Raw genomic sequence first — 22,357 nt, forward strand, 5'->3', positions numbered from 1 at the left:
ATAACTTGGAAAAGTGCAGTTTATAATTAACTAGTGATTTTTAGCAAGCTGTTTTGTTTCCAGATTTGTTTCCCCCTCCTCAAAAATTTGTTCTTTTAATAGCAGCATTTCCATGATTATGTACAGCAGAGAGAAAATGATAATTTCCTAAATGGTTCTAGAAATCACTTAATTATTTCTAGAAAGTAATGCATATGGAAGAAAATGAGAGTTGGTACATATCATTTTAGGAATCATAATTTAGATGTTATACAAATTCATTTAGTATAATTGAATTTTAAAATCATGAATTCAATACAGGAATAAGAATGTTGTCTAAATGATACAAATGGCAATGGGCTATGAGACTTGGACAATGATTCTTCAATAGACTATTGCAGTCCAATTTCAAAAGTCCCCATGGTTTTTATCAATCCCAATGATGTTCATACATCCCCATAGTCCAAGATCTTTTAACTGAGCCATAATACCAAAAAATAACCTCAAAAAACCCCATAATGGCCCAGAATAAACATTCACACTGCAAAAGATGGCATTGGGCATAGCAAAGAAATATTTAAGCATACAAGATTTAAAACAACCAGGGTAAACATCAAACTCTGTAGCTTCAAGTCCAATAACTCTAGCCAGTGACAAATCTCCAAGTCTGAAAATTCTAACCAGCAACAAGTCTCTGGAATTCCAATTCTACCCCTCCAGCTAGGCTACTCACAGTCCTAGAATTCATCGGGGCCAGCAGCTCCTTAGCAGCCATCTCATGGTCCCAGAATCTTCACTGGGTCTCCACTGCAATCCATGATTCATCTTCATGGCCCCATGGGGTCTCCTTGCAGGCAACCAGAAAATCTGTTTCACACTGCCCATGGCCATTTCCAAAACACAAGACCATGTTGCAAACTCAGTGACACTCTCTTTCTTGAATTTCTTATACTCCACAATACCAGGTAGGGTGCCAATTTGTTAATCCAGGGGGGAATAAAGCAGACTTTGAAGAACAGGACACTCCTTGAGCACTCAGGCCCCTTCATAAGAGTCTACCTTCTTCCTGTTGCCCCAGTGCTGTTCAGCTAGCCCAGTATCATAGGTTGTAATCTCTCAATTCCACCCCCAACAATACACTCCCTCCAGAAGGTGTTAATTCCCAAATCTCAATCATCTTGGAACCTAGCCTTCAGAACACCTAAGTTTATAGGGGATACCTGAATCAAACCACCACCTTCTTCTTCCCTAAAGGGGTTTCCCTTTTCTAGGAGATCTGATCACCTTCTTCAAGTTTCCACTCTTCCCAGAAAATTAGGATTCTGGGGAAGAGTGCCCCTTCCCAAAAACTTTACCCTAGACACCTGATATCAGTACTAGACTGATGAGTTCAGCTCCCACTTCCATAAAAGTTCCCAACCTGAGATTTCAGATTGGGCTTTCCTGTGTTCCAAGAACCCCCTGTAGCCTTCTTCTAGGGCAAGAGCTCTGTATTTGTTCCTTAAGATCTCCATTTCCTAAACCCCACATCTTTTATATAATAATATATCCCTAAACATTATCCTCTACTCTAGCCATCATTCATCAAAATTCAAAGACAAGGACCCTAGAGGGCACTGACTCAGTGTAACTTGTGTGTAACCATGCCAGTCTGGCACCTTAAGTCTTGGGTTACAATTCAATGAGAACTGAAAAAGGCTGTAACCCTCTCATTCCAAACATCTGTATCAGTAAGCCTGAATCTAATGAAAAAAGTGACATAGTGCCCTCAAGAGAAAATCAATGAAGAATCTAAGGTCATGGAAAAAATTTAAAATTAACATGAGTGCAAAAATACATTATGAATAAAATGTGAAAAAAATGAAAATTTCTTGGAATTCAGGGATGATTCTACACTTTGGGAGAATTCATCAAAATACTCATATGATTTTGAATGTTTTATTTGTTATGCTTTCATTAGAATTTTTTAAGGAAAATAATATTTGGGTTGGATAAATAGTTCAGTCAGTAAAATGATTCCTTCACAAAATTAAGGGATTGAGTTTGGGTTCCCAACACCCACCTAAAGCTCTGGCTGTGGTGGCTTGTGTCCATACTCCCAGCATTGAGAAAGCAGACATAGGTTATGTTTTGGAGGAGGGTCACTTGCCAGTAGCATGGCCAAGTTATTGAACTCCAGGTTCAATGAGAGACCCTGACTTGAAAACTGAGGTGGAAAGTGATTGAGAAAGACACCAGAAGTCAACCATTGGTCTCCACACACACTTGCACACTATGTATCCACACATTTACACACACATGAACACATATGCATCACTCATGTAAATACAAAATATTGGAAATTTTAAAATGGTCTGAGTATTTGATAGTATTAAGATTTCTTATAAAGGAATAATAGTGTAATATTTTATTTCAATAAATCATATAAACTAAGACTTGTATTTTATAGATAATGAGTCATGTATGGAGAAAATAGTACAAACTATGGAATTTGCTTCAAAACACTAGAAACAACAAAGCAGGAATGAGAACAGATAAAAGTAAGATTGTACATGAATTCTTTTAGAAAGTTAAGTTTTATGTGCATTTTTACTATACACTGCTTTGATGCATGGTGAAAATTTTTAAAATAAAACATTAAGGAGCTTGAGAGATGGCTACGCAGGTTAAAGTACTTGCTAGCAAAGCCTGATGGCCTGGGTTCAATTTCCCATGCAAAGCCATATGCACAAAGTGACACGTACATCTTCAGTTTGTCTACAGTAGCAAATGGCCCTGGCATACCCATTCTCTCTCTCTCTCTGTCTCATTCTTATTCTCTCTCTCCCTTTCATTGCAAATAAATAAATACTAAAAAATAAATGTTAAAAGAAACTTCTACGATCATGAGCAATGGTCTTCCTTGATGGGCTGTGCATAGAAGCAACATAGTAGTACCTGTGTGAACAATTCCTTATAGTGCATACATGTGCATTGAATGAATAGACTAGAAACAGTAGTGTATAAATTAGTGTGTCAATTTTCATGGTACATCTTAATGTTTGCCTAAATCTAGTAATTAAAGTTGAGAGTTTTTAAGATGAGTTGTTAGTCATTTGAATTTGTTTCAATATGATTTAATCAATGAGCTAAACCTGAATTTTGTTTTCTTTTTTTTCATTTTTTCATTTTTTAAAAATATTTTATTAGTTTTGTATTCAGCAAATACAAGCAGTTTGATACCATTATTAGGCTCATCCGTGACCTGCCCCCTCCCCATTGGCCCCTCCTTGTTGAGGTATATGGGTCATGCATTGTGGAGTTAGCCCACAGTTATTGGTATGATAAATGTCTCTGCATATCATGACCCAACATGTGGCTCTGACATTCTTTCCACCCCCTCTTCAGCAAAATTTCCCTGCTGTCGGGAGCTGCAGCCTCTCTTCTCCCTCAGGAGCTACAGCTGCTCTTTGGCCTCTTGACCCAGAGGCCATCAACGTGAGGTAGGCACCAGGCACAGAGGCCTTATTGTACAGCCTAAATGAAACAGGCACCAGACACAAAGACATAAATTACTGTACGGCCCTGGTGAAGCTGCTTTAGACATGTAGGCATTGTTTTTTATTCTGTATATAAGCTTGTGTCTGCCTGAATAAACCTGAGCCTTGATCAGAACTTGTCTTGGCTCCATTCCTTGTGTTCTTGCCTCAGATCCATTCCCACTCCCTCCTTGGGGTCTGTTTCAACTCGTGCTGCAGGCTGGCACACCCTGAGCCATGTTGGGCTCATTTTTGGTCTGCTTCAGTGATGAGGTGTTGGGGGCCTCTGAGGCTCTGGATCTCTGATTTGGTAGGAGTTGATTTTTCTCTGTGTTGGTCTCTTTTCCCTTGGGCTGGTATCCATTTCATCAGGAAAACAGCACCCTTGCTTGTTTTGCCAATTTTCCTTAGTTTCAGCCAGGGCCCTTTTGAGGTATGATGGGGTGGCTCTCTCTTTAGGATCTGCATGTATCTGAAAAAGAGAAGCAGATTATCCAATGAAGAGTAAGTTAGCTCCAGGACAAATGAAATAATCCTTACTTCTTTTTTTTAATAGAGAATTTAATAGGTGTAGGCCCTCTTGTAGCCCATGATTGATGGTAGCTTGATATTGGAGAGTGGGCTTATGTTTGGATGTGGTTCTGACTTGTTTCCTAGCTCCAGATATGGGTCCCGTACCACTGAGGTGATCAGTTAGCCAAATCAAGAGCAGTTGGTTCCCCACCATGGCTGTGTGTCACTATTGCACTGTGTGGGCATCACAGCAGGTTATTTGCTACTAAGTAGGTTAGACCATGAGTTACTTGGACAGATAATGGCACTAGACATGATGACTGTCTGGAGACTGACTCTCTCCTAGCTTCCAGCCATGCCGTTCCATTTTATGTGTCAGCTGCATATGGTGTCTTCAGCAGTAGGGTCTTACCTCTAACCTTTGGTGGGTCATCAAATACTCTGACAGAAATCTGTCTGTCTTTTAGGAAACCTTGTAGGTCTCTCTGATCCCTTACCCTGTCCACATTCTCCATCATACTATCCTATATGCTTCCAACTCATTATCTCTCATATGGTTTTAGCCCTCATACAACATGTTTTGTTTATTGATGGTTCATAATGATTTTGGGCTCACTACGGGCAGTGTAAGTACTTAATAAAACCATTCCTATGTTTTAATTTCAAACGTTTATATGACTTGTGAACTGTTACAAAATTTTGAAATTCTACTTTAGTATAGGTGTTGACAACATTGAACTCCCTAAAACATTATATGTCACTGCCAAGGCTCTTGGTTTCCCACCAGGAACAGATGGTAAGATCCTATTGGTGAATAATTCACACACTGGGGCTTCAAGGTCACTGAGAAATCCTGTTGGAAGTGAGCTGAAAACCTCCTCCATGTATACTAGCTGACAGAAAGCCGACAAAATCTATGCTGCATGCAATCCCATGGGGAGAGAGAAATTAATAGTGGAGATAAACAACAGTGGACACTGTAAGCCTTAAATTTGGCCAACCAAACCAAATGGGCCAACAGGTGCAATAGTGGCATGTCTGTTATGGAAGAAACCAACTACACTCAAATTGGACTGGAGGCCTAGTCCACAGGAGGGAATACATGCCTGATACTAAAATCCTATGACATAGGAAGGTATGAGCCCTATGGGTGTAATGTCTGCTGACATATGGTTAAATATATATACTATGCTCACTGAACTGTCCAGTAAGCACTTCTCTTAATGTTAATACTCATATACTATACAAGATATTAAAAAATTACATATATTTTTAAATATCTGCAACATTTTATAACATTATGCCTACCATTTTTAATATGCCTCCTCAGGATTTGGGGTTTATGGAAATGAACAATTCAGATAAGGTGCCTATTTTCAGGGAAATTATCATGCGGATGAAGATGTTAATAAACTGTTCAAATAGATATGGTAACTTCTATGGATAAACTTTTAAGGATTACTAATAATATTAATATTATTACTAAATTATATGGCTTTTCACATATGAGTCATATATCAAATCTGAACTCAGAACTATGGCATTGTCTCTCTGGCTTTTTGGTCCACTCTTTTGATGACAACTATTAGAACCAGTGGTAAACCCGCTTGCTCTGAATGCACAACCATTGTCTTGTTATAACCCCATAACAATAGTCACACTTCAAAGCAGAACTCATTTCAAAGCCTTTGTGAATTAAATTTGAAGCTCTACAAAAATATCTTCCTTAAAAAAAAAAAAAAAAAAAAGAAAAAGAAAAACTATGCTTACTGAATCCCTTTCATCTAATGCCATGTTCTGGCTAAAAGGTAATCTAAGTTTTCTTGCATGATTTCTTTTCATAGTCATGTCATCCTATTGGTTTTGTTTCTAACAAACTGCCTGCTTCTTTTCTCATTTTGCATTCTATCATTTGAAATAGAATTTTATACAAGTAAACACTAATACTGATAGAGATGATAAGTCAGAATTTATCATGTTTCTTAATAAATATATATTTTACACTAGCTATTATATTAAGGTACAAAGCACAAATGAAGGAATTGTGCAAAAAAATTAACATGTGTTCACTTAACATATTTAAAACACATATTAAGGGCTGGAGAGATGGCTTAGCAGTTTAGGCAGATGCCTGTGAAACCTAAGGACCCAGGTTCAATTCTCCAGATCCCACATAAACCAGATGCATATGGTGGTGCATGTATCTGCCCTGGCGTGCTCATTCTCTCTGTCTATCACTCCGTCTCTCTGTCTCTAATAAATAAATAAATAAATAAAAATAAAATATTTATCAAAATCTCATTGTGGATGGTAGGCCCAAGCTGGAAGTGGGGGTTACAGGTCAGTGCCCACTAACAAATTGAGGAAAAACATAACTAATATACAAGAGTTAGAGAGGAGAAAGAGAGAGGGGAGAGGGGGAGAGGAAAGGAGGGAAGATGTAGAAGATTTAGGTTAGTCTTGATCCTACCCTCTCCATTGTCTTGTGGTTCAGGTGTTTCCTGTAAGGGTCTAGTGAAGGTTCAGCCATTTGGTCTGTTTTTTAGGAAGTAGGATTTTATGGTACCATTGCCATTTGGGTCCAGATTACTGTTTTCCACCCTTCGATGCCCTCCCCGCCCTCCCCATCCATCCTATTGTCTAGTCCATGAGGTGCTTGCTGGGTATGTAATGTATCTTGGGTAGATTCAGGTTAGGTGTTGTAGATGAGTGAAACTATGTGTTGATTTTTTTTCTGTGATTGGGTGAGTTCACTGAGAATGATCTGTTCCAGGTTCAACCATTTTTCCTCAAATTTCTTTGTGTCATTTTTTTCTTACTGCTGTATAGAATTCCATTGTGCTAACTTACTCTCCATTGGAGAATCTGCTTCTCTTTATCAGATAGATGCAGATCCTAAGGAGAGAGCTGCCCCAACATACCTGAAAAGGGGCCCGACTGAAACTAAGGACAATTGGCAAAACAAGCAAGGGTGATGTTTTCCTGATGAAATGGATACCAGCCCAAGGGGAAAGAGACCAACACAGAGAAAAATCAATTCCTACCAAATCAGAGAGCCAGAGCCTCAGAGGCCCCCAACATCTCAGCACTGAAGCAGACCAAAAATGAACCCAACATGGCTCAGGGAAATTTTGCGGAAGAGGGGGCGGAAAGAATGTCAGAGTCACATGTTGGGTCATGATACGCAGAGACATTTATCATACCAATACCTGTGGGCTAACTCCACAATACATGACCCATTTACATCAACAAGGAGGGTCCAATGGGAGGGGGTAGATCATGGATGAGCCTAAACAATGGTACCAAACTGCCTGTATTTGCTGAAAAGAAAACTAATAAGTTAAATAATAAAAAAATAAAATATTTAAAAACACATATTAAAATATTTTCTAATAAATTTAAATTTTTTCATCATTAACAATGATTAGCATAGGTCTGGAGAGATTGCTCAGTGGTTAAAGCACTTGCCTGAAAAGCCCTTGGACCTGGGTTTGATTCCCAAGTACTCACGTAAGCCAGATGCACAAAGTGGTGCATGCATCTGGAGTTTGTTTGCAATTGCTGGAGGCCCTGACATGCCCATTCTCTATGTCTTCCTTGTCTCTATCTCTCTCTGCTTTCCAGTTAATATATAAAAACATTTACAAAAATCTACAGCCTATATATCAGTAGTTGTATAATTGCCCCTACATTTATATAAATATACAATAAAGCACATGTAATATGCATGTTATATGTATGTGTACATGTATGTATGTATGTATGTCTATATGTGTGTGTATGTGTACGAGTGAGTGTTATATATGATGGCTTCTACCTTTCTTCCATTTAATACTTTGTTTATTTCAGAGGAAATTTTATGGGTAATATTTTTAGGTAAATAAAGGTAAAAGTCTGGTTAAGAACCTAATTTTCTGGATTCCAAGCCAGTCATATAATAATAGCTCTAGAAATAATCTATATTTTTTTATTGTGTAAAAACTAGATGGGCTGGAGAGATGCCTTAGTGGTTAAGGCTCTTGCCTGACCTTAAGCTTAAGGACCCATATTTGATTACTCAGTACCCTAGTAAGCCAGATGCACAAAGTGGAACATTTCTCTGGAGTATGTTTGTAATAGCAAAAGGACCTAGCATGCCAATTCTCTCTCTCTCTCAAATAAACAAATAAAATAAAGAATAAAAATGAAAATAAAACTCGAGGGGCTGGAGAGATGGCTAAGCGTTCAAGCCACTTGCCTGTGACGCCTAAGGCCCCAGGTAAGATTCCCCAGTACCCATATAAACCCAATACACAAGGTGACACATGCATCTGCAGCTGAAGGCCCTTGTGTCACAATTCTCTCTCTCTCTCTCTCTCTCTCTCTCTCTAATAAATGGAAAAAAAAAACCTTGAGCCCCTCTAATTGTAAGTAATAGCTCTGTATTTAGTTTAAGTAGTTGCATATCTGTTAACAGTCAATAAGAACTGTTTGTTGTTTAAATGTATATCTCGATTATCATTGATTGGTTAGAGTCTTTAAGACTCACTGTTATATATTTTCTTCTTTTGTTAATAGATAAAATATCAGGCTTGGTATATAGATCACTTGGTAGTGTACTTGCACTTGTCTTCTATACATAAGGCTCTTGGATTGAATCAAGCACCTTATAAACTGGGGGTGGAGTTGCATGTCTGGTATCCTAGCATTCCTGCACTCCTGAGGTAGAGGCAAGTGATTCCAAGGCTATTCTTGCCTGAAGCAATTGTGGTTATCCTAGAGAGGGGAAAGGACAGAAGAGAGGGAAGGAGGGATGAAGGGAGGATGGGAAGAAAAGAAGGAAGCAGGGAAGACATTGAACCTCCCAAGATTATTAACATAATTGCTGACATGAAAGTATGGAACATGCATGTCATTCCTAGAGAAACATCTGCAATTTTGATTCTAGAGTTAATGCTCAAACTGGTCTAAAATATTAAAATTAAATCCATGATAGTCTGGAAATTAAAATATACATACCATGTTTCTGGTCAGATGAGAATAAATAAATAATGGCCTTACCTTTACAGAAATGTCAGCATAGAACTCACCAACTCACCATGGCAGTAAATTAAAGGTGACATACAATATGACCCTTGCATGCAAAGTATCCATATACCAATTAATGTCTTACTTGTAAGTGTCACTGAATGGTAATTCTAAATGAGTTTGGGATCTTGTACATTTTTATTGATGAATGTGTCAAAGAGGTGCAGGTCCTGAATAATTGTACAAACTTCCGTGCACCCCAACAGAAGGCATCAGAGAACTTACAAAGCAAGAAGATGATATGTCAGCTATGTGTCAGTGCCCATCATGAATGGGCCTGTGTCTCAGCATTTGTGATGTCTGAGCACTATGGCTTGTGCCACTCTGCTTTTCTGTACGTATATGATATGGTTGGTATGTTATAAAATTTTCAAATAAAAAATAAGCTTACTATGTGGGAAGCAAGCAAGTGAGCACTTACTCCATTCATGTTTGATAAAATTATTTCTGTTTTATTATTATAACTGTTCTTGTCCTTACTTTTATTTGTAGAGAAAAACAGAATTATGAATATCTTATAGAATATTATAGAATTGTTATTATTTAGAATTTTTATTTAGTTATAATTGATAAAAGTGGACACAAGTATCAAATCTAGTGTTGATTTTAAATTACATTCAACAGTAGTCAAAGGGGACTTTATTTTAATAAAAAAAGATTAATATTTTTGTTAAATCCTTCTTAATTATTAACTATTTAAAATTATGTTTACACAGATACATATTCTCTGAAATTTTCATTGATATAGATTCTCTGTTATAAAATATTTCTAAAACTCTAATAACAGACTTAATATTTAATTGCTATGCCAACTCAAATGTAATCATCATGAGGTATTTTACTTCGACAGGTAATAATATGAAAGATTTTAAATGGTTAACAATATATTTAACACAAAACTATTTGCCTGAATATAATCCATACTTTACTCAATACCCTTTCCATAGGCAAAGTGATGGTTTATATACTCAGAAAATATCTGTCATTTCTCCACTTTGTTTATTCAGAAAAACAGAAATCATACAATTTGATATGACAGAAAAAAAAGCTAAACTACTCCATGCTGCATCACTACATGTTTCCAACTGAATGTTTAAATTAATTGCTATAATGACGTATTTGTGCTATAGACTGACTATTCTCCAGTACTTCTTAATTTTTATGAATCTTTCATGCTTCCCAGCTGAAAGCTAGCTTGACCTATTGGCCAAAATCACTATTGCTATGGTAGTAATGACACTTTTACTGATGCTGTTATAGCTGCTGACCATTCCTCTGCTTTAAGGTTTAAAGCAAATGGTAACAAAGCAGAAACTAGACTGAACTACTTAGGAAACTAAGTATTTAATTGAGGTTTTATGCTCATTGAAATATATTAAACATTAAGCATTAAAATAACATGGAACAAAAATCATTTCAAAACGGATCATCTGCCAGAAATGTTTTATGCTCATTTGTGGCCTGTGGTCAACATTTGTGACTCCCACAAATGGAAAAAGACACGGGAATCCATTCCTCTTCTCTACTAAGGACATTTCTCTGTGATAGAACACCAATTATTTCTTACCACTAGTGAACATAATTTAGATGATCATGCTTTAATAAGATTTCTATCCCTTGATACCATCCATTTTTTGCTAATGCCCTAGGCACATGAGAAGTTCAGAGATTTTACCAAGCTTTCTATCAACAGTGATACATGATGAAATTTATGTGCAAAAATTCCATTAATATTAATGAGATTAGCCCTCATAAATCTGATGGTATTGCTGATGGAGTAGATTCTGGAAACAGTAAAATTATTTTAATTATGGAGTAAATTTAGTTTCTTTGTCAAATATATAAATACATAAAGTAGTTAAGTAGTGAATTAATTAACATATGGGTAATTAGACAAAGTCATAAAAATTCTAATGATTTTGATAATAAATAATGTGAAATAATTACCCTTTTCATTCTGACAATTGTGATTTTCTTTCAAGCCAACTATTGTGAAGCCAGTTTTTTAAATAGTAAAATAGTATGTCCTTTCTGATGATGTGTAGAGGACTGGTTTTGATGAAGTGTCTTTATTGACAAGGTTTTATCTAAGTGAACTATGCATGGCACTATATCTCATCATGACTTCAATTTATTCTTAAATGAATTCCTCATTCCTTGGTGCCCTTAGTTCTGAAATTTTTAGATGCTTTTTTTTTTTTTTTTTTTTCTGAAACAATTCAGATGACCTCTATGAAGATGAGTATGGGTCTGACAACGCAGCAGTCATCATTCATTTATCATTATTGATTAATTGTTTCAACAGTTAGTGTGCATCTATTATTTAGCTAGTACGTATAGATGCAGAGATTTCTTACTGCCTTAAAGGAGTCAAAGACAGAGAATATACACATGAAAGAAGTAGTGCAAACATACAGTAGAAAGCGTATAATGCAAAAACAAGCATGTGGTTTCCTGTAAAGATGGTAGACACCTAACTGTGCTGCAAAGCTCAGGAAGGAGTGACAAGGCATTAAAGAGTCACTGGGACTTTCAGGGGAGAGAGCAATCTCTAATAGATAACCAGTGGGAACGTGTGGAGGGACAAAAAGAGGAATTGTCTGATTCCCATGCTCTCAGGTAGCCCACCAGTCTCCCAATACCCCCAAGCAGCCGTCCTAGCCAGAGTCCCAGCCTCAGCTACTCTTGCATTAACTGCAGGCATGGAGACCCAGGCCAGTAGTTCCACCTGCACTGGCATGGGCAATCGCCTGGATCCAACCTGTCCACCCACACGTCCTCAGACCTCCCCCAACCCCCCACTTCAATCCCTCTACTCTCTGACCCCACAGCCTGCGACTTTGGACATGCTCCACACATAGTACTCCACTTGGGCCAAACCCCCCACTCATGACTTCAGGCATGCTTAGCCACACCCCCTCAGCCCCCACTTTGGAAATGCTTTGCTTGGGCCTGCCTTCCCCAACAACTTTGGATATGCTTGGTGCCAGCCCTCACCCTCAGGACTTACAACATGCATTGCGTGGCCCTGCTACCCCAGTGACTTCAGACATGCTCAGCCCACCAGGGCCCCACTAAATTCAGCTCCCCCCTTAACACCCCCCCTGACTTTGGACCTGCCTGCTGGGTTTTGCCCCTATGCAACTTCCGACCCTCTTTGCTCACTCCACTGGTTAGAGAGGGAAAATGTTTCAATATGTTCAAAAATTTCTGTGAACAGAACATGAGGGAAATATGGGATACCCTTAAAAGTCCTAACATTCAGATCATGGGAATACCAGAAGGGGAAGAAATTCAGACCAAAGGCATGGAGAACTTATTTAACAAAATAATCAAAGAAAATGTTCCTGCTCTCAAAAAAAAGGCCATCAATATACAAATAGCTACCAGAACTCCAAACAGTGAACCAAAGGAGAAACTCTCCAAGACATATTGCCAATAAGACTCTAAACATTGACATCAAAGAGAAAGTCCTAAAAGCAGTTAGGGAAAAACAGCACATCGCATTAAAGGTGACTCCATCAGAATCACTTCAGACTTCTCAATGGAAATCCTGAAAGCCAGAAGGGCCTGGAACACTGCAAACTTGAAGAACCTATATCTTCCAACCCAAATTACTTTACCCAGCAAAATTATCCCTCATAATAGATGGTGAAAGGCAAACCTTCCATGACAAAACTTAGCTTTATAATTATATGAAGAAAAAAATCAAACCTAAAAAGAGTATTTCAGGAAATTATCCATACAGATGAATCAAATAATCGACCTCAGGTGCCTACAAGAAGCAAGTCACAATAATCAAACTCAGAGTAGACACAAAAACATTCAAATTCCATGAAAATACCAAACCAAATAAACCAATATAATATGGCCAGGCTTAAGTCAAGCCTCACAGTTATTACCCTAAATGTTAATGGCCTTAGTTCACCCATCAAGAAACACAAGCTAACAAGGTGGATCAGAAAATTAGACCTCTCAATCTGTTGTCTACAAAAAAGCCACCTCACCACAAAAGATAGACAACTCCTCAGAGTGAAATGTGGAAAATGATATTCCAATCAAAGGGGCTTAAGAAACAAGCAGGCATAGCCATACTAATATTGGATAAAATATACTTCAAACCAAAACTAATAATAAAAAAAAAAAGACCAAGAAGACCACTTCCTACTAATCAAGGGAACAATCAATCAAGTGGTTATCATCAAACACAGGTATACCACAATTCATAAAACAAAACCTACTTGACAGTAAAAAAGATATAAACACCAACACCATCATAGCTGGGTATGTCAATATACCATTATCAACAATAGATAGATCATCCAAACAGAAACTTAACAGGGAAGTAGGAGAGCTCAACAGAATCATAGAACATTTAGACCTAACAGACATCTACAGAACTTTCCACCCCAAATCCACAGACCACATATTCTTCTCAACAGCCCATGGAACCTTCTCTAAAATAGATCATATACTGGGTCACAAAGCCTGCCTCCAAATGCTTAGGAATATTTACATAATCCCCTGAATGATATCCGATCACAATGCTATATGGCTAGAAGTTAACAACAAAACTCCTACCAAAAATCCCATTGGCTCCTGGAAACTGAACAGCACACTTTTAAACAATAAGTTGGTAGTGGACAAAATAAAAAATGAAATTGAGAAATTTCTAGAAACGAAGGACAATGAGAACAGATGGTACCAAAACTTATGGGACACAATGTAGGCAGAAAATTCATAGCACTAAATGCCTTCACAGCTAAGACAGAGAGACCCCAAATCAGTAACCTAACCATCCACCTAAAGGCACTGGAAAAGCAAGAAAAATCCAGCCCAAAAAGTTCTCTACAGAAAGAAATAATTAAGATCAGAGCCAAAATTAATGAATCGGAAACTAAGAAAACAATTAAGAAAATTTATGAAACAAAGAGTTGGTTCTTTGAAAAACTAAACAAAATTGACAAACCTCTGGCCAATTTGATCAAGGGGAAAAAAAGAGGTACTTCAATTTAATAAAATTAGAAATGAAAAAGAAGAGATCACAACAGACATAAGTGAAATTGGGAGAAACATCAAGTCTTACTTCAAAAACCTCTACTCCACATAATTGGGAAATATGGAGGAAATGGATAAATTCCTAGACACATACCATCTATCAAAGCTAAACTCAGAGCAAATTAATCTTCTAAACACAGCTATCACAACAATGGAAATTGAAAAGATAATAAAAATCCTCCCCAAAAAGAAGAGTCCAGGACCAGATGGCTTCTTAGCTGAATTCTTTCAAATCTTCATGGAAGAACTCAAACTGAAATTCAAACCAGCAGGGGGATATCATCCACAATGAGCTTTTGATCAAAGAGACCTACAATGTTTCCCAAAAGAATACACATTTCTATCAGAGAACTTGATGGCCCACCATAGGTTAGTGATAAGACCCTACTGCTGAAGACACCATACATTGCTGGAATGTAAGATGGAGTGACATGGCTGGAAGCTGGAAGAGAGTCAGTCCCCAGATAGTTAGCACATCTAGTGCAGGAAGGTGCTACATGAGCAACTGGGGAAAATGATCAATATCTGTCCAAGCAACACATGGTCTAACCTGCTTGGAAGCAAACAACCAGACAAGGTGCTCATACAAGTGCAACGGTGGTACATAGCCATGGTAGGAAACCCACTGCTTTAGAGTTGATCTGCTCACTGGAACATAACCCATAACTGGAGCTGGGAAACAAGTCAGAACCATATCCAAAAATGAACTTGCTCTCCATTAAACTCTCTCTGAAAAAATAATGGTTATCACTTTTATTTGGTGCTAACTTTGTATTGGAAAATCTGCTTCTCTTTTTCAGGTAGTTGCAGATCCTAAGGAGAGAACCATCCAATTATACCTCAAAAGGCCCCAGCTGAAACTAAAAATAACTTGGGAAACATGCATAATACTGTTTTCTTGGCAAACCGGGAATAAGCACTATGGTGAAGGAGATAGACACGGAGAGCAATCAACCCCTACCAAACCAGATATCCAGAAACACAGAGGCTCACAAGATCTTAACACTGAAGCAGACCTAGAATGAACCCAACATGGCTCAGGGAAATTTGCAGAAGTGGGGCAAGAAGGAATGCCACAGCCACTTGTTGGGTCGTGACACACAGAAACATTTCCTCCTACCCCAAACTGAAGGCTAACCCCACAATGCATGACCCATGTACCCCAACAAGGAGGGTCTCTATGGAAGGGGAAGTACAGGGAGGAAGATAACAATGGTAAAAAATTGACTGTATTCACTGACTTACAAAAAATAAATAAAACAAATATTTGTAAGTCCATCAATTTTGATGGAAACAATATAATTCTGGAAAAGATATTGGTCACAGACATGGGAATCCCTGTAAATTCCTCAATTCCAATTTTAACTGGTTCTTAGGGGGCAGTAATGAGTATAACATTTGAATGTGGGTAATGACTTACCCAATAAAGACACTAAGTGTCAATGTTATACATTTACCTATATAATGAAGCATTGCAGTCACTAATCATTATCATGGATCAGCAAAGTTGGAGAATGAGCATTGCAAAGTGTTATGAATTCATGATGTTTGATTATAGAAACCTAAGATGATAAAGGTTGAATCTGGTGAGAACATACCATATCTTAGGTCTCCAAATGAAATATCTCACTCAGTACCATATCTGTCCTACTTTCTTATTCCTTTCTTGTTTTGGCATGTGTGTATATAGTATGTGTGGTGTATGCATATGCACATTGTCTATATATGAGTTTGGGCAGAATATATATATGTACATAAATATATATATATATATATATATATATATATATATATATATATATATATATATATACATGCCTCATGCACTTATGTGTGGAAACTAGAGAAGGATATCTGGTGTCCTCTTCTATCATTCTTACACCTTGTTTCCTTGGAATGGGGTCTCTTATTTTATGTCTGGAATTCTCCAACAAATCACCTGTCTCCATACCGTCAATGTTAAGATTACATTGTGTGGAGCCTTGCCCAGCTTTTTAATACATGGGTGCTTGTAATCAAATTCAATTTTCATGCTTGCACAGCAAGTACTCTCCCTTTTTTTGTTTATTTATTTATTTAAGAGTGACAGACAGAGAGAGAGAAAGAGAGAGAGAGAGAGAGAGAGAGAGAGAGAGAGAGAGAGAGAGAATGGGCACGCCAGGGCTTCCAGCCACTGCAAACGAACTCCAGACGCGAGCGCCCCCTTGTGCATCTGGCTGACATGGGTCCTGGGGAATCGAGCCTCGAACCAGGGTCCTTAGGCTTCATAGGCAAACGCTTAACCACTAAGCCATCTCTCCAGCCCAGCAAGTACTCTCTTATCCACTGGTCATTTCTCCAGCACCCAACTCTGTCTCTCACACTACCTTTCTATCCATCTTCTTCTTTTTTTTTTTCGGTTTTTCGAAGTAGGGTCTCACTCTATCCCAGGCTGACCTGGAATTCACTATGGAGTCTCAGGGTGGCCTTGAACTCACAGCAATCTTCCTACCTCTGCCTCCCAAGTGCTGGGATTAAAGGCGTGCACCACCACACCCGGCTTTCTATCCATCTTCTGACACAAATAACTCTAGAAATGATATGCTTATCCAAACCTTTCCATTCTCACTGCAAAACTAAAGAGCTTGGAAAGCCTACCATGTTTTCAAATTCAGTGTACCAATACATTCATTATTAATTATGCTCTGCTTCCAGCTCACCCTTTACACTTCAGACAAACTAAGTCTCTTGCTGTTACTTGAGCCTGAAAATCTTTTCATGCATGTTAATGAAAGCTGCATTCTAACCTCACACCCTTGTTTTCTCTGTGAATGTTCTCTTTGCCTTTTAACATCAATGAAAAGACCACTATATCCATTTATTTTTGCCAAAAATTCAGTTGCTTATAAAAATAAAGGAATATCATACATTATAGAAGTCAGAAATCTGAAATGAGTGGGTCTAAAATCAAGGCACATATACATGACAGTTCTGTGGTTCTACAAGACAGCCATTCCATTGCCTCCTCCATCTTTCTTAGAACTACCTATATTTCTGGGCTCAGGAAGGTACTTCTGGTTAACTAGACCACCACTAGGTATTTAACTTTACCACAATTGCACAGTTCCTTTGGACATGTAAAATATGTATACACATGTTTCAAGGACTTATTTGTGGACATCTTCTGGAGCAGGTATTATTTTTCCCATCAGAGTTATCTGCTCTGTAAAGTTTTGCTTAATTCCAAGTTCCCCAAAATACTTAATTTTCTCATTCCATGTATATTTAACAATTTGGGCAGCCATGAAACATACTATGGGTTAGAATGCTTAAAATAAAGCTAAAATTTGAGGGCTGGGATATGGCTCAGCACTTAAAGATGCTTGTTAGCAAGACCTGTGGGAGCAGACTCAATTCTCCAGCTATCTAAATAAAGTTAGAAGGGCATTCATTTGTAGTGTCAAGACAAAGTGGCATGTGCACATGTGTGCATGTGCAAACACACACACACACACACACACCAGCAACCAACAAATAAGTAAAAAATACTAAAAATATTTTAACACAGTTATACAGGCAGAGAGTCTGATATAAAGGTGCTACTTAACGTGGCTTGTATTCAGAGCCACCTTCTCCCTGAGTTTTCATATGACAGAAAGAGAACTTTGGTATCGGTCTTGTGAGGCACTGGTTCTATTGGATCAGGAAACTGCCACTATGATCCCATTTAACACTTACTCATCATTCTTAAAGGCACTACCTCTAGTTTAGTCACCTGGTATGTTAGAGCTTCAACAACTAACATTTGTGAGGGCACAGTTTAGTCTAATGTAATGTATTTCTGCAGACTCATCTATTTATGATCATTTCTGGGTCATAATTAGGTATTTTCATGTCTCCAAAAGTTAGACAGTAAAATTTTCAGGATGTGCTCCACACTTTTGAAATCTTATACTTCTAGTTTCTCCAAGATAACCAGTGCTTGTCAGAATTTCTTTATAGGAAATAGAGAAAATATTAGTTATCATTTGAGGAAATAAATTTAACTGCATGTGAAATGAACCACGACAAGAGAAATTTTCTACATAGACTGTTACAGTAGGCAGGCTATGGTTCACCAGAGCCATGGCAGTAGATGGTCGTTCAGTGGTCCATGCATGTGGCTGGAATGATCCAATTCATTGTCTCTGAGCATCTCTGCTATTGCCACAAAGTTCTTTCCTGTATCAAAATAATAAATGACAAAATAATAAGGAACTGTGTCATAAAAACAAAATAAAAATACTTATGATCCAAATGGAATAACCTTTTAATTTACTTCTCAGATTACAGTAATTGCACTTATCAGAAACCATTTTGAATTATAAATATTCACATCTTGACCTCAATTATGCCTTCATCTCTAAGTTTTCCTTAGAACTTTAGACTATATAATAAATTCACAATCTTATATATCTCAGTGGCTAGACCACCAGTAATGTCATAAGCAATTTTAAGAGTACATTAATGTGTTTTACTTGATTTTACGAATTCATAACTGAAATTAATTTACAGTCTTAAATGGATATTGAAAATACATTATTTATATCTACTGGTAGTCAGAACTTTTTATACTTATCAACCTCTTTTAATGGACTGAATTTAAACCAGTGTTAAAAGGTCATATGATTAGATTATTTATGAAGGATTTGGAGCATATTACTATATCCTTCTTTATAACTTTAGTTGACAAAAGTAAAGACATAAGATTTCATTCTCCTGTCACTATCTACTATTATATTTCATTCCCAATAACATTCACGCCAATACAAAAATTAACAGAAAGGGCTGGAGAGATGACTCAGTGGTTAAGGCACTTTCCTGTGAAGCATAAGGATCCTGGTTTGATTTCCCAGTACCCACATAAGTAAGATGTACATTCTCTCTCTCTCTCTCTCTCTTTCTCTCTTTCAAATAAATAAATATAAAAATAAAAGTTTTTAAAAATTGACAGAATATTTGTTATAAAATATTAGTATTTATTATATATTACTTATACTATTATGCATCATAGAAGCAATTTTAATCATATTTAACAAATTATATATAAAAAGAGTTATTCATTCTGATGAGTTAAATAAGATTACCCCATAGAAATGATAATTTAATAAATGATTAAATTCCAACTATATTTTACTAAGAGACTTTTTTTGTTTGCTTTATGGAAATGGAATTTATTCAAAGAAGTACAAATACAAGGAGTGTTTTAGTAATAAAATGAAATTTCATAGAAATTAATAGAAAGAATTTTGGTTCAGCCTTATGAAAACCATGAAATAGAATCCTACTTGACTTATCCAATTATCTGAAAAACTTAAAATTCAGAATGATGAGAGATTATGGATACTTAGCAGGAAGATGTGAGTCTTTGTCATTCACTGAGGAGATTGAGAATATGGCTACATATGACCTCAAGCTTTAGCAGAAAAAATGGCTGGGTATGTGACCTGGGCACAGTCATTGAGGGAAGGTCACAATTGAAAAAATATTGCCTTTATATAATTTACTCCACACTGAGCAGTTCCCTAAAATCCAATGGAAATAACCAAATTGCCATTTCATAAATGTTAAAGAACATGCCATTTTATTTCCTGATATTCCCTGATATGCAAGCTTTGTCTTTAATTTCCAGGTGAGTGGCTTATAGTCTCCCCCTCTCTCTCTTTCAGGTTATATGTGTGTTTGGTTGTTTATTTGTGTATATGTTTCATTATTATGAACTTGGGAAATAATAAAATTTGGAAAATATGTTTTTCAGTTATGTCATCAATAATAGACAGACCTTAGCTTTTGTCTTCTTTCATTTTTCTGAAGCAGCACTGAATCACTTGTATGATCTCTAAACTGATTTTCTAAGTACATTTATATTTTTCTTATTCTTCTTTGTAAAATTATTTCAAGTTTTATAAGATTTTCTCAATTTTATTTCTATTGTTTTAAGTTTTCACAATTATTGTTCTTATTTCCAAGAGCATTGTTGTTCTTTGATTATTTTCATTTCCTCTTATTCTTATTTCATGAATACTATCATTTTATTCTTTTGAAGGGATTCATTTCTGGATTATTTGTGGTCATTGCAACATGTAAGACTCTATTTACTCAAAATTGATTTTTGATTATACATGCATATCTATATATCTATATGTATACAAAAGTATATAAACTACACGATATATATACATATCATGTAGCATGCAGTTTATCAGTTTATACACTTTCTTCAAATATCTTCCAATCTTTAGCATTTAGGCCTTGTTATTCTATGTGGCTTAAAAGCAAAACTGTTTTCTGTAAAATGTACAAATACTAGTTTGGTTTTGATTTTTTTACTTGCCAGTATACCTAGATAAATTTCCCAACCTGTTGCTTGGAAACATAAATCTGTCTATGCTCTTGAAGGAATAATAGAAAACCAGCCAGGTAGATTTCTCTATATCTCCTGTTTATAGTGCTCTGCTCTTCCTAATGTCCCTTTGTACATAATCTCACTCAAAATATTGGTGAATAAAAGTATCTAAGTATGGTTCTTCCTCATAAAAACTGTGACTGGGAGTCATTTTAGCACCTTACCTCTGGTTCTTGAGAAATGCATAGACTCCTAACGTTGAATCTGTTTATCCATTTGGCTTCCAACTTTTTGAATTTGTTTTGATTATCTCAGTGTCCAAAGCCAGCTTTTATTGTTCAACTCACTTTTAAATTTCCAAATTTTTATTTTATTTATTTACTTTTTATTAGTTATGTATACAGTGTGTGTACAGCCATGTTAATGCCATCGTTAGCCTCCTTCCTGTCCTCCTCCTTCTGCAGGAACCCTCCTTGTTGTGGAATATGGGTAATGCATTGTGGGGTTAGCCATCAGTTATGGGAAAGAGGCATTCTCTTTGCACAATGTCCCAAAATGTGGCTGTAACATTTTTTTTCCCTCTCTTCCATGAATTTCCTGGAGCCAACTTGGGTGCCATTTAGGTTTACTTCAGTGATGAGGTCTTGGGAGCCTCTGTGTCGCTGAATACCTGGTTTGGTAGGAGTTGATTGTTCTCTGTGTCTATCTCTTTCACCCTTGTGCTGGTACTAAGTTCACCAAGAAATCAGAACTCTTCTTCATTTCCCCAATTACACTATGGTTTTGTTATCAATTCTCTTCATCAGTTCTGTTGACCCTTCTGTCTATTATCTATATATCTATCATCTACCTATCTATCTCATCTATCTATCTATATTCTGTCTACACCTTTTTACTTTGACTCATAATTTAATGTGGATGTTAGAGGAGAGATAAGGGCACAAAACCAATCTGCATTTTTTATTCATTATTCATTATTCATTATTCATCAGAGGCAGAGAGGTTGGCATAAAGATAGAATGAGTATGGGCACTCCAGGGTTGCCTGCTACTGCAAACTAACTCCTGACACATGTGCCACTTACTGTATCTGGCTTACCTAGGGGCTGGAGGATCAAGTCTGCATCATTATGTTTTGCAAGCTTCTGAGCCATCTCTCCAGCCCCCAGTCTGTATTTATTTTTTAGTTCTTTTAAAAAATTAATTAGTTTTGTACTCAGTGAATACAGTCAAGTTGGTAAGTTGTTAGGTTCATCCATGTCCTATCCCCTCCCCCTGGCCCCTCCTTGTTGAGGTATATGGGTCATGCATTATGTAGTTAGCCCACAGTTATGGGTAGGAGAAATGTCTCTGCATATCATGACCCAACATGTGGCTCTGACATTCTTTCTGCCCCTCTTCTGCCAAATTTCCCTGAGCCATGTTGGGTTCATGTTTGGTCAGCTTCAGTGATGAGGTCTTGGGAGCCTCTGTGTCTCTGGATATCTGATTTGGTAGGAATTGATTTTTCTCTATGTCAATCACTTTCACCCTTGTGCTGATACCCAGTTCACCAAGAAAAGAGTACCCTTGTTTGTTTTGCCAATTATTCTTAGTTTCAGCTGGAGCCCCTTTGAGGTGTGCTGGGTTGGTTCTCTCCTTAGCATCTGTGTCTATCTGAAAAGGAGAAGTAGAATCTCCAATGGAGAGTAAAGTTAGCACCAGGTAAGTGCGATAATCTTTATTTATTTATTTATTTATTTTTTATTTATTTATTTGAGAGCGACAGACACAGAGAGAAAGACAGATAGAGGGAGAGAGAGAATGGGCGCGCCAGGGCTTCCAGCCTCTGCAAACGAACTCCAGATGCATGCGCCCCC

Source organism: Jaculus jaculus, chromosome 7, assembly GCF_020740685.1.
Source record: "Jaculus jaculus isolate mJacJac1 chromosome 7, mJacJac1.mat.Y.cur, whole genome shotgun sequence".
NCBI classification, from domain to species: domain Eukaryota; kingdom Metazoa; phylum Chordata; class Mammalia; order Rodentia; family Dipodidae; genus Jaculus; species Jaculus jaculus.